Source organism: Odocoileus virginianus, chromosome 26 (assembly GCF_023699985.2).
Source record: "Odocoileus virginianus isolate 20LAN1187 ecotype Illinois chromosome 26, Ovbor_1.2, whole genome shotgun sequence".
Lineage (NCBI taxonomy): Eukaryota > Metazoa > Chordata > Mammalia > Artiodactyla > Cervidae > Odocoileus > Odocoileus virginianus.
In genome coordinates, this window is record NC_069699.1 from 3752414 (window position 1) to 3764953 (window position 12540).

Sequence of the window (12540 nt, forward strand, 5' to 3'; positions counted from 1 at the left end):
GCTATTTCATATCCTAAAAGATGATGCTGTGAAAGTGCTGCACTCAATATGCCAGCAAATTTGGAAAACTCAGCAGTGGCCACAGGACTAGAAAAGGTCAGTTTTCATTCCAATCCCAAAGAAAGGAAATGCCAAAGAATGCTCAAACTACCACATAATTGTATTCATCTCACAACGCTAGCAAAGTAATGTTCAAAATTCTCCAAGCCAGGCTTCAACAGTACATGAACCGTGAACTTCCAGATGTTCAAGCTAGATTTAGAAAAGGCAGAGGAACCAGAGATCAAATTGCCAACACCCGCTGGATCATCAAAAAAGCAAGAGAAACAAAAAAAGGGTTTCTGTCGTGAGTGGCAAACGTAGGGCAGCTCGTTTGCTCTACGTGCGGAATTGACATCGAGAGATTTCGGAAGCATAATTTTTGCTAGTGGGGCAGCTGGTGATCGTTGGTCGTGGCACAGAAAAAAAAATTTAAAAAGCAAGAGAGACCCAGAGAAATATCTACTTGTGCTTTATTGACTATGCCAAAGCTTTTGACTGTGTGGATCACAACAAACTGTGGGAAATTGTTAAAGAGATGGGAATATCAGACCACCTGACCTGCCTCCTGAGAAATCTGTATGCAGGTCAGGAAGCAACAGTTAGAACTGGACATGGAACAACAGACTGGCTCCAAATCAGGAAATGAACACGTCAAGGCTATATATTGTCACCCTGCTATTTTAAGTTACATGCAGAGTACATCATGAGAAATATTGGGTGGGATGAAGCACATGCTGGAATCAAGATTGCCAGGAGAAATATCAATAACCTCAGATATGCAGATGATATCACCCTTATGGCAGAAAGAGAAGAACTAAAGAGCCTCTTGATGAAAGTGAAAGAGGAGGGTGAAAAAGTTGGCTTAAAGCTCAACATTCAGAAAACTAAGATCATGGCATCCAGTCCTATTACTTCATGGCAAATAGATGGGGAACAGTGAACTAACAGTGTCAGACTTTATTTGTTTGGGCTCCAAAATCACTGCAGATGGTGACTGCAGCCATGAAATTAAAAGATGCTTGCTCCTTGGAAAAAAAGTTATGACCAACCTAGACAGCACAGTAAAAAGCAGAGACAATACTTTGCCAACAAAGGTCCGTCTAGTTAAAGCTATGGTTTTTCCAGTAGTCATGTATGGATGTGAGAGTTGGACTATAAAGAAAGCTGAGCACCAAAGAATTGATGATTTTGAACTATAGTGTTGGAGAATGCTCTTGAGAATCCCTTGGACTGCAAGGAGATCCAACCAGTCCATCCTAAAGTAAATCAGTCCTGAATATTCATTGGAAGGACTGATGCTGAAGCTAAAACTCCAGTCCTTTGGCCACCTGATGTGAAGAACTGACTTACTGATGCTGGGAAAGACTGAAGGCAGGAGGAGAAGGGGACGACAGAGAATGAGATGGTTGGATGGCATCACCAACTCAATGAACATGAGTTTGAGTAAATTCCAGGAGTTGGTGATGGAGGCCTGGCGTGCTGCAGTCCACGGGGTCACAAAGAGTCAGACACAACTGAGCAACTGAACTGAACTGAGGAGCTTATCACCTGACTGACTGTCTCTTCTGACCCTAACATTTCACGATGTAGGATGCTAAGTTGTTCAAAAGTCTTAGGTGAAAGGAGCTAAGTCTTCATGTTCTCAAATATTGAGGTATTTAATTTTATAAATAGATGGCTCTGCTTCAGGAAAGTCAGCTGGAACTTTCAAACTGTGAAATCATTAACTGAAGGACAAGAATCATCATGATATTAAGTGAGGAGGCAGAAATGCAGGAGAGGCAAATGTAAATAAAATGCTAAGACATTAAATATATCAAGGTTAGAAAAACAAAATTGGATAGCAGAGAATTCTGAAAAGTATGGCTGAAAGTGAAAGTGCAAGTTGCTCAGTTATGTCTGACTCTTTGCAACCCCATGGACTGTGTAGTCCATGGAATTCTCCAGGCCTGAATACTGAAGTGGGTAGCCTTTCCGTTTTCCAGGTCATCTTCCCAACCTAGGGATCAAACCTGGGTCTCCCACATTGCAGGCGGATTCTTTACCAGCTGAGCCACAAGGGAAACCCAAGAATACTGGAGTGCGTAGCCTATCCCTTCTCCAGTGGATCTTCCAAACCCAGGAATTGAAACAGGGTCTCCTGCATTGTAGGAAGATTCTTTACCAACTGAGCTATCAGGGAAGCCCTAATTATGGCTGAGAAACAGGTTAATAATTAAATCAACACTTAGTCAACCTACCTAATTATTGTGACACACGTGTTAAGTTGCTTCAATTATGTCCAAACTCTTTGCAACCCTATGGACTGTAGCCCACCATGTACCTCTGTCCATGTGATTCTCGAGGCAAGAATACTGGAGTGGGTTGCCATTCCCTTCTCCAGGGAAATCCCAGGGATCAAACCCTCTTCTCTTATGTCTCCTGCATGGCAGGCAGGATCCTTACCACTAGAACCACCTGAGAAGCCTAGGGTGTCTAGTATTCAGATTTTTTTTTTTTTTTAAATCAAGCTGTACATTTTTCAAACTCCTCTTAAAATGATCAAGTAGGGTTATACAAGCAAATGCTTATCTAGTCCAGGAAAAGGAAAACTGAGGATTAGGGAGGTGAAGTGACAAAGTCACAGAGTTATTTAGTGTCAGCATGCAAATTAGGATTCAGATCTTTGAACCATTCATTACTCTTTTTTTCTCAAACAGATTAAGACAAAGAGCTGGGAGCAAGCACCCACCTACAGAAACATAAAGTTATAGAAAGCCAGTAAGGCTCATCCTTGGCTACAGAGTTTGGAGTTTCATTTTAATTTTTGCTGTTATCATTAAGTACCTTAAAAATAGGGCTTTCCTGGTGGCTCAAATGGTAAAGAATCTTCCTGCAATGCCAGAGACCTGGTTTGATCCCTGGGTTGGGAAGATACCCTGGAGAAGAGAATGGCAACCCACTCCAGGATTCTTGGAGAACGCAACCCACTCCATGATTCTTGGATTCCTGGAGAATTCCATGGACAAAGGAGCCTGGTGGGTCTACAGGGTCCATAGGGTCGCAAAGAGTCAGACACAACTGAATGACTGTCTCAAACACACATCTTATAAATACAAATTAGATGGCCAGAATCAGGCTCTCCATCAGGTAAGAGTGGACCCCAGAGTAGCTGGCCGTCAGAGTCAGCTCCTGTGGGCAGGACAGTGGTGGCGATGCAGGGCTGGGGGATCGGTTGGGAGCTCCGCTCCATGCTGGGTCAGACGCGTCCACAGAACCTGTCAGAGCAGTGCCTGCCTCAGGCTCAGCTCCAGCTGGGCCCACCCGCGCACCAGGAAGAGCTTTCCCCGCTCCGCAGGCTACGAAGGTCTGGTGCACACACTGGCAGCTTCCTGCTGGCCTCCCCACACCCACCTTTTCTCTGTGCTTCTCCGTGATTGCTGAGTCTACAATCACACAACATCGCAAAACCATGCAGACCAGCACAGCTCTTCGCAATCATGGTGCGGTTGTATTTTTACAGTGTGGGGCATGACCGTTACGACTACGAGAGCTCTTGGAGAAGTGAATGGCAACCCACTCCAGTATTCTTGCCTGGAGAATTCCATGAACAGGGGAGCATGGTGGGCTGCAGTCTGTGGGGTCACCAAGAGTCGGATATGGCTGAGCAAATCTCTGTCTGCCCATCCCCACTAGCCTGTAAGCTAAAAAATAAGAAAGAAAAATTCAGCCACCAGAGAGAACCCCCTGTCTCCTGCTGTCAGCCTCCAAGACTGCCTAAAGCTCTTCCCGCCCAGCCTTCTCCCTTCCCTCCTGTTACGGTGGAAGAGACATGGGTGATCTGTCTCTGGCTAGTCCCTCCGCCTGTATTCCATGTTACAGCCTTTGCTGCTGGCTCATACCTGGTTATTGGATCTTCCCAATCCTCTCTGCATCTTCCAACAGTCCCTCCCCGCTGGCTCCTCCCCATTAGAATGCAGAGACCCTCTGGGCCCTGCCACTCCTGCTGTCACCGCGTCTCACTCTCCTTTCATTAGAGAACTTGCTGACACTTGTTCACACCCACTGTTTCCTCCACGAATCTTTCTCTCCTTGGCCTCCTAACACCTCACTGAACATTGCTTTTGCCAAGTCACCAACAACCTCCTTATTACCAAGCCCAGTGGCTACTTTTAAAGTGTTGGTTTGACTTCATCTCTCAACAATATTTGACAGTGTTGACGCCCATCTACTGTTGAGACATTTCTTTTCTCTTACAAGACACCTAACCCTGCCTCTTCCCTCGTCTGTTTAGCTGTATTCAGTTGCTTGTGTGTGTGTTAGTTGTTCAGTCATGTCAGACTCTTTGCGACCCCAAGGACTGTAGGCCGACAGGATCCTCTGTTCATGGAATTCTCCAGGCAATAATATTGGAGTTGGGAGCCTCGAAAAGATCTCCAGGGGATCTTCCCAACCACAGGGATAGAACCTGGGTCTTCCACATTGTTCCTTCAATTAACAACTATTTATTGACCACTTAATATGTGCTGGACAATGTCCTAGGTGCAGAGGATAGAGAGGAGGATGAATGAGGGGGGAGTCAAATAAATAGATAAATACACTAAAAGATGACATCAGAAAGTAAAGGCCTTTAGGCAAGGCTGTCCAATAGCAGCTTCCCAGGTTTAACTGCTGCTCACACAATGAACTTGCTGTCTTCTCTGTGCCTCCTTATTTCCCTATTTAGGGAAGGTAATTAGAAAAAGATGACAAAGATGAGAGTAGATTAGTGACTAGCATCTTGCACCTTCACTCTTGGAAAAGCAAGTTATGAACAGAAAAACGGAATCAGGGTACGGCTCAGTCCTCCCACAGAGATGCCACCTATTAAGGAAAATGCACTGTCTTGCCCTCACAGAAGAGGGCACTCTAAAACTAAGAAAGCTATTGGCCCATTCAAACCCCTCGGCTACATTTTTTAAAATAATCACTCGGTTAAACCTAAGACATTTAAAAACAGAAAATACGCAACACCATGTAAAGTTACTATATAAGAATAATGAAAATGGGAAACAATTGATAAAAATACTCTAAAGAAAGGAAAAGCAGAATAAAACTACATAATATTTCAACATGAGTCATATGCCATTAACAGTTATTTGCAGATACAGGAGGACACTGCAAATATGGAATCTATAAGAGAATGGACAGGAAATAGGAATATGTGCAAAAGACAACCATCAGGAAATAATCTGAATAAAAAGAAAAAGTATATAGAAATAGACTAGATGACAAAGTCTCCAAAGGAAAATCAACTTGATTTAAAAATAAATTAAGAAACATTGAGAAAATGAATAAACAGTTAAAATAAGGGGGGGAAAAGCAAAGGATCTCAGAAAAAGTTAGAGTATTCTTGGAGTAAGAATAAGTAAAATACATGAAGGAAGGAAACAGAGCGAGAGATCTAACTAATATGTAAGAGCCTAATCCAAGAAAAAGCCCCAAGAGGAAAGCATTCAGGAATGTCCATACTGAAAAGGTCCACCACGTGCTCAGGACCATTAGCTCCAAACCACAACTTGGGAAAGTTTCAGACTTTAAGAGAGAAAGAAAAAATTACATGAGCCTCTTGGCAAAATGATGGAGTCACTGGCAAGTATAAAATCTCAGATTTGTGTCAGCAGCAAGAAAAGCAGAAGAAACTGGATAGACATTTTCTTAAAACTGAAAGAAACAGTGGACCAAGGATTTTCTGTTTTTAAATCAGGCATGCTTCTAGAATCAAAGCTATTGAAAAATAATTTTAAACATGTAGGAATTTAAGTAACACTGTATTCATAAATCCTTGAAAAATCTACTAGAAGATGACCAAGAGAAGACTGGAAAAAGGTCCAAATTTTTAATATATGTATATACACTCAAAATCTATATATATGTATGAATATATGTGTGAATCAATGTATATATTTTTAAATTTTTGACATTTTTCCAATCTTCACTTAAATGTATGTGTGTTACATATCTATAAATACACACAGACATACATTACATGCATATTTGTGGATCTGAGACAAAAACAAAGGTTATGGTAAAGGTGGGAGATGGTTTGTAAATGTTTTGTTTTGATAAAGTTGAAAGAGTAAAACTAAACAATTGGGAAGGAAAAAAGGAAAGTAAAATAAGCACATCTATCATCACCTAGGTAACAGGGGAGGTACAAAGGATATCATTTAAAGATGACAAATCAAACAGAAAGCTAACAAAAAGGGAATGTAAGAATGTATGAAAACTATTAATACTTAGGTCAAGACTAGAACAAAAATACAAACCCTTTCTAAATGCCAAAAAAGAAACTGTTTAAAAGGAAAAAGACTACCTAGAAAACCAAACAAACAGGAATTTATAATAAATCCACAGGAGACCTACACATTGCCAGCGTGGTCTTTCCCTTCTCCGTTTTTGTCAGTTTCCTGCTCTGTTCTTTCCTTGCCACACCCTCACAGAGCTCTCCTGTCCCAGGGTAGCCCATCCCCATCTGTGTTCACACACGCATGTCAGTTATAAACACACACACACACTCACGCACATGCACACACACCAGAGGGTTTTTACATGCACAAAATGACACCTATCAGTCACCCTTTCTGCGTTTTATTTTTCTTCTTCTTCTCACTCACTCATCCTGAGGCCACACAAAACTCCAGGGTGGAGAAGCTCCCACTCATTCATCTGTCCCCTGACAGCTTCGTGGCCACTGGAGATACTGCTGTACAGACACACGAGGACACACATCCTTTTACGTCTAGAGGATAAATTCCAGAAGTGGGCTTTCTGGTTTGAAGGACACTCATATATTTTTTATTTCAATAAAAAATTGTTCAGTTTTTAAAATTTCTATGTCGGTTTCCAAACTGGCTCTAACACTTCAAATCCCCACGAGGCAGGAATATTTGGCGGGGGCAGGGGTGCTTTGCACCACCAGATATGTGGGACTTCCCTGACCAGGGATCAACCCCTGCCCCTTGGACTAGAAGCATGGAGTCTTAACCACTGGACCACCGGGGAAGTCCTTGTCTCCCTTTTTAAAATTTTAAACTGAAGTGCAGAGAAAGGAAGATGCTGGGATCCAAACCACACCTGGCTGGTTTCCAAACCCCGGTGCTTTTCCCATGTGGGTGCTAAGCCTTCCAAGTAATGTGCACCCGTCCATCAGCGGCCAGGCGTGGGTGCTTCAGGGTGGAGAGCTCGTTTCCCCTAAACCTCTGTGCATGCAACTGGCAGTGTCCTCGCTGTGGCCACAAGGCCAGCGTTGCTGGGCCTGCGCTATTTACAACACATAATAGCTCTCTCATAAAAGCATAATGATGAACAATTTGTAAGAATAATGATACTTCAGAAGTATAGGTGGCTATTAGAGCTCGATGCTACTAAATTTTACCTGCGAGGTCACAGGAGATTGGTAATACAATGAAAAATACAGGGACTCTTCTTCCCGACTAAACACATTATCCCAGGAAATGTGCTGGGAAAACAGAATGGGAAGGAGAGGCAGGTACTGAGGTCAGTTTGGTTACCACAAAGCTACTGTTTGAGTTATTAGGTGTTGTAGCTAACTAAAGAATGTGTCACTCACTAAATCCTATTTACTTGGGGGTGGGGGAGCAGGAGAGAGGGAGAAAGCAGAAAGCAGCATTAATTTTTAAGAATAAACAAGCTGACGTATCTTTCTGTAGCTGTTGTCAATGGGGCTCATTTGGGGAATTCAATCACACCCTGGACATGTACACTGCAGAAGGTTAGCTGTAACAACATCCTTTCCAGATAAATTTGAGAAAAAACAAACAAGCTTGTTTTGACCACAGGGGGAATCCTTTCACAGCACACAGGAACAAAGTTCTGCCTGTGTGTGAGTTCTGGCAGGAGAGACAGGTGACGGAAAATACTGTGAATAATAACACGTCACTTTCTCCTTGGAAGAATGTAGTAGAGTGGTCAGGCTGACATGGGAATGGTCAGGTAGGGCCAAACCATGAACTTCAACAGGTCTGATTTATGCCTGATCGTAAGCAGTGGGACAGGAGTTCCTGGGTCTCTGTGGCAGATGGGAAGCTTGTACAAAAATATACAAAACAGGAAATACTGCAGTGATCCAGTTCTGCGTGATGGGGCAACACTATGTAATCTTCCTAACTTTCAACTTTCTTTTAAACAGTTCTTTAGATAACTGAAGTCCTGTTTTATTTTTCTTTTAATCGTTATGAAAGAGTCACTTTGAATGACTGCTTTAGTCTGAACTGAAAAATACCCAGGAAGTAGAGACTAGCAGAAAATGACACAGAAACTACCTTGTGTTTTGAGGCCATGGGTAACCTTCTATCGGTTCCATATTTGCTCCATTCTATGTCACTTGTAGCTTTCTACACAGCTAATGATATCTGTGATAAATATCTGTACCAGATCTTTGACTTTTTCTAAGAGCAGTCTTTTGACAACTTCCCAGTGGAATAAACAAAGTAGGTGTAATTACCCCCAGTTACAAGCATACAAATTACTGAAGTCACCTACACAGCGTCATTAAACCAGAAATGGACTCAGGAAGGACCCACACCTCCAGATGTATAGTCCAGGGGCTTTCACTAGAACACACCTTTGTACCAAGAGCCACATAGAGTCCAAATTGGCATTTATCACCTTCTGCATGAAACACCCAAGTTCTGGGCTGACGACACACCACGTACAGAGGTGTCTGAGAAGGGTTATGACACCATCAGTGCCATGACGGGTTGGATGTGCCTGCCGCGAGTGAGAAGAGGGGCGTGTTAAGGTACACAGCGGGCCAGCCCCTGTATCTGTCCCTATTCTCCATTTGGACCACAGTCTTCACTGCTCCTGGAGTCCATCAACCCAATCTCATGGTCACTTCCTGGACCATATCTGTCAGGATTGAGCCATCCCTAACATTCCATCTTTCCATCTCTAAAATCTCCTCTTTCACCATCATTCTCTCATCTCAGAAACGCTCCCAATTTCTTGAGCACTTTCTTACCAGTCTGCCTGACTTCACAATCCTTTAACTCAATCTTCTAAGATGCCAAACTCTCTTCCTCCTTTGTCTTTTTACTAAACTTTATTTAAAAATATTTTGTTGTGAATCAATCCAACTAGCCTGGGTTTAAACCGGAACCCCACTGCAACAAACATCTCCACATATAAATCTTAGCTCCACTAAAAATGTTGGTCATTCAACTTCAACTGGGCTCCCTGTGTCCTTTTCAAACCACTACCTTCTTGTTGGTCAGCAATCTGTCCCACTGCATAGCACATGTGAATGGCACCTTGGGTTTAGCATGCAGCACTGCTGTTGGTCAGCATCCCTGCTCATGCCCCTCACTGGTCATTTCAAGTCTTCAGAACTTTAGAAAAGGTGACTTCATGGTAAATTAACAATTTGAAATCATGACATAAGGTTGACCTCAGTCTCTTCACTCTTAACCTAAAGTATTATCTGTATCCACTTCCATCCTTTTCTGCCTTTAAACGTGGGTGATCTCTTCTAGAGCTATTCCTTTCTCCTATTGAAGTTTAAGAGAGCAGCCCTTCTGCTATCCAAAAGTCTACAAGCAATAAATGCTGGGGAGGGTGTGGAGAAAAGGGAACCCTCTTACACTGTTGGTGGGAATGCAAATTAGTACAGCCACTATGGAAAACAGTGTGGAGATTTCTTAAAAAGCTGGAAATAGAACTGCCATATGACCCAGCAATCCCACTTCTGGGCATACACACCAAGGAAACCAGATCCGAAAGAGACACGTGCACCCCAATGTTCATCGCAGCACTGTTTATAATAGCCAGGACATGGAAGCAACCCAGATGCCCATCAGCAGACGAATGGATGAGGAAGCTATGGTACATATACACCATGGAATATTACTCAGCCATTAAAAAGAATTCATTTGAATCAGTTCTAATGAGATGGGTGAAACTGGAGCCCATTATACAGAGCGAAGTAAGCCAGAAAGATAAAGACCATTACAGTATACTAACACATATATATGGACTTTAGAAAGATGATAACGATAACCCTATATGCAAAACAGAAAAAGAGACTCTGATGTATAGAACAGACTTGTGGACTCTGGGAGAAGGCGAGGGTGGGATGTTTCAAAAGAACAGCATTGAAACATGTATATTATCTAGGGTGAAACAGATCACCAGCCCAGGTTGGGTACATGAGACAAGTGCTCAGGCCTGGTGCACTGGGAAGACCCAGAGGGATCGGGTGGAGAGGGAGGTGGGAGGGGGGACTGGGATGGGGAATACATGTAAATCCATGGCTAACTCATTTCAATGTATAACAAAAACTACTGTAATGATGTAAAGTAATTAGCCTCCAACTAATAAAAATTTTAAAAAAAAAATCTAATTCATCAGAATAAAAAAAAAAAAAAAAGAGAGAGCAGCCCTCCTCTGACACTCTGCCACATGAATCAGTCCTGCTCCTTCCTAAATCTTAAACCTCTCCCTTTCTGTGGACCGCTTCCCCTTCACTTATAAACATAGTCAGATTTCTAATGCTCAAAACTGATCACACCCTTGTGTAACAGATACTGAGAACACCACCAAAATATCCTGAATTCCTTCCATTTCAGCAATTCAAATGGCTGACACCGCCTCTTCCTTTCGAGGCCTACTTTGGCCACCAGAGCCTATTATCCTTTCAATCAGCAAGTTGAAAATTTCCATGAGGGACTTCCCTAGCCATCCAGTAGTTAAGACTCTGTGCCTTCAACACAGGGGGTGAAGGTTCGATCCCTTGTTGGAAAACTAAGATGTCACACACTATGCAATGTGGCCAAAACAAAAGTTCCATGGAATTAATGAACTACTTACAGAGTAGCCTTCTGTTGGTGGTTAATAGTAATTGGGATATAAATATCCCAGCTCCCTAACTCATCAGGTGGGATAAACTTTTATTTTTTCAATTTATTTAAATTGGAGGCTAATTACTTTACAATATCGTGGTGGTTTTTGCCATACATTCACATGAATCAGCCATGGGTGTACATGTGTTCCCCATTCTGAACCCCCCTCCCACCTCCCTCCCCATCCCATCCCTCTGGGTCATCCCAGTGCACCAGCCCTGAGCACTTGTCTCATGCATTGAACCTGGACTGGCAATCTGTTTCACATATGATAATATACAGGTTTCAATGCTATTCTCTCAGATCATCCCACCCTCGCGTTCTCCCACAGAGTCCAAAAGTCTGTTCTTTACATCTGTGTCTCTTTTGCTGTCTCGCATATAGGGTCATTGTTACCATCTTTCTAAATTCCATATATATGTGTTAATATACTGTATTGGTGTTTTTCTTTCTGACTTACTTCACTCTGTATAATAGGCTCCAATTTCATCCACCTCATTAGAACTGATTCAAATGCATTCTTTTAAATAGCTGAATAATATTCCATTCTGTATATGTGCCACAGCTTTCTTACCCATTCATCTGCCGATAGACATCTAGGGTGCTTACACGTCCTAGCTATCGTAAACAGTGCTGCAATGAACATTGAGGTACACGTGTCTCTTTTAATTCTAGCTTTCTTGGTATGTATGCCCAGCAGTGGGAATGCTGGGTCGTATGGCAGTTCTATTTCCAGTTTTTTAAGGAATCTCCACACTGTTCTCCATAATGGCTGTACTAGTTTGCATTCAGGTGGGATAAACTTTAAGGCATATATTCTATATTTTTACCAAGAGTCCTCCAATAGGATTAAGTGCCAGTTGCCCCAAGGTAACTTGCCTAAAAATACATTCTTTTTTAAAGCTTCCTTCTTTTCCTGTCTCACTAAAATACTGCTCTATTTCCTGGGATTCCTTCACCAAATAAACTTCTTGCACCTGAATCTATGTTTCAAAGTCAGCTTCTGGGAACCCCCAAAATCAATACATCCTTCTTTTGACTCTCTGTTGACATTTAGTGACCACACACACCCTCTCACCCCTTCACTGCTGAGGTTCTTGAAAAATAATCATATCATGAAGAAGTTGCACTTTGCCACTACAGAGAACCCCAAATGACTTAACTTCAGGGTTATCTTTCTCTCAGCAACAATAACTTTGGAGCTATTAATCCCTGGGCTGACAGGCAGCTCCTGTCCATGTCCTCAGGGACTCAGGGTCCTCCCTCTTCCCACTCGGTCGTCCTCAGATCTCCTAAGCACCTCAGCGTCTTCAGATGGCTGAATCTCCTCCAGTATCACCTGCAGGTTTGAGGAAGGAAGGCAGCAATGGATGGGCAAGAGACAGAAGGGTCCTGGCAGCTGAGTCAGCCCCTTCTTCAGTGAACTTTTCCAGAAGCATGGTCCAAGAGCTCCTTCTTGGTCAGAATTTAGACCGTGTTTGGTTTCAGAGGAGACGAAAACCTTTGTTTTTAAATCTGGGCTTTCTGTTTCCTCTGATAATATCGGGGTTATCTTATCAAAAGGAAGACTGGAGAGTGGGTAGATAAACAGCTATCTCTGAAACTCTATTTAACCAGT

General features: G+C 42.6%; 1 non-coding gene across 1 annotated transcript; it reads left to right on the forward strand.

The window, feature by feature from the left end:
* Positions 1-330: 330 nt before the first annotated feature.
* On the forward strand, positions 331-463 carry LOC139031320 (U11 spliceosomal RNA). Its single transcript, XR_011483801.1, has one exon. It is a non-coding gene; the product is annotated as a U11 spliceosomal RNA (small nuclear RNA).
* The last annotated feature ends 12077 nt before the right edge of the window (positions 464-12540 follow it).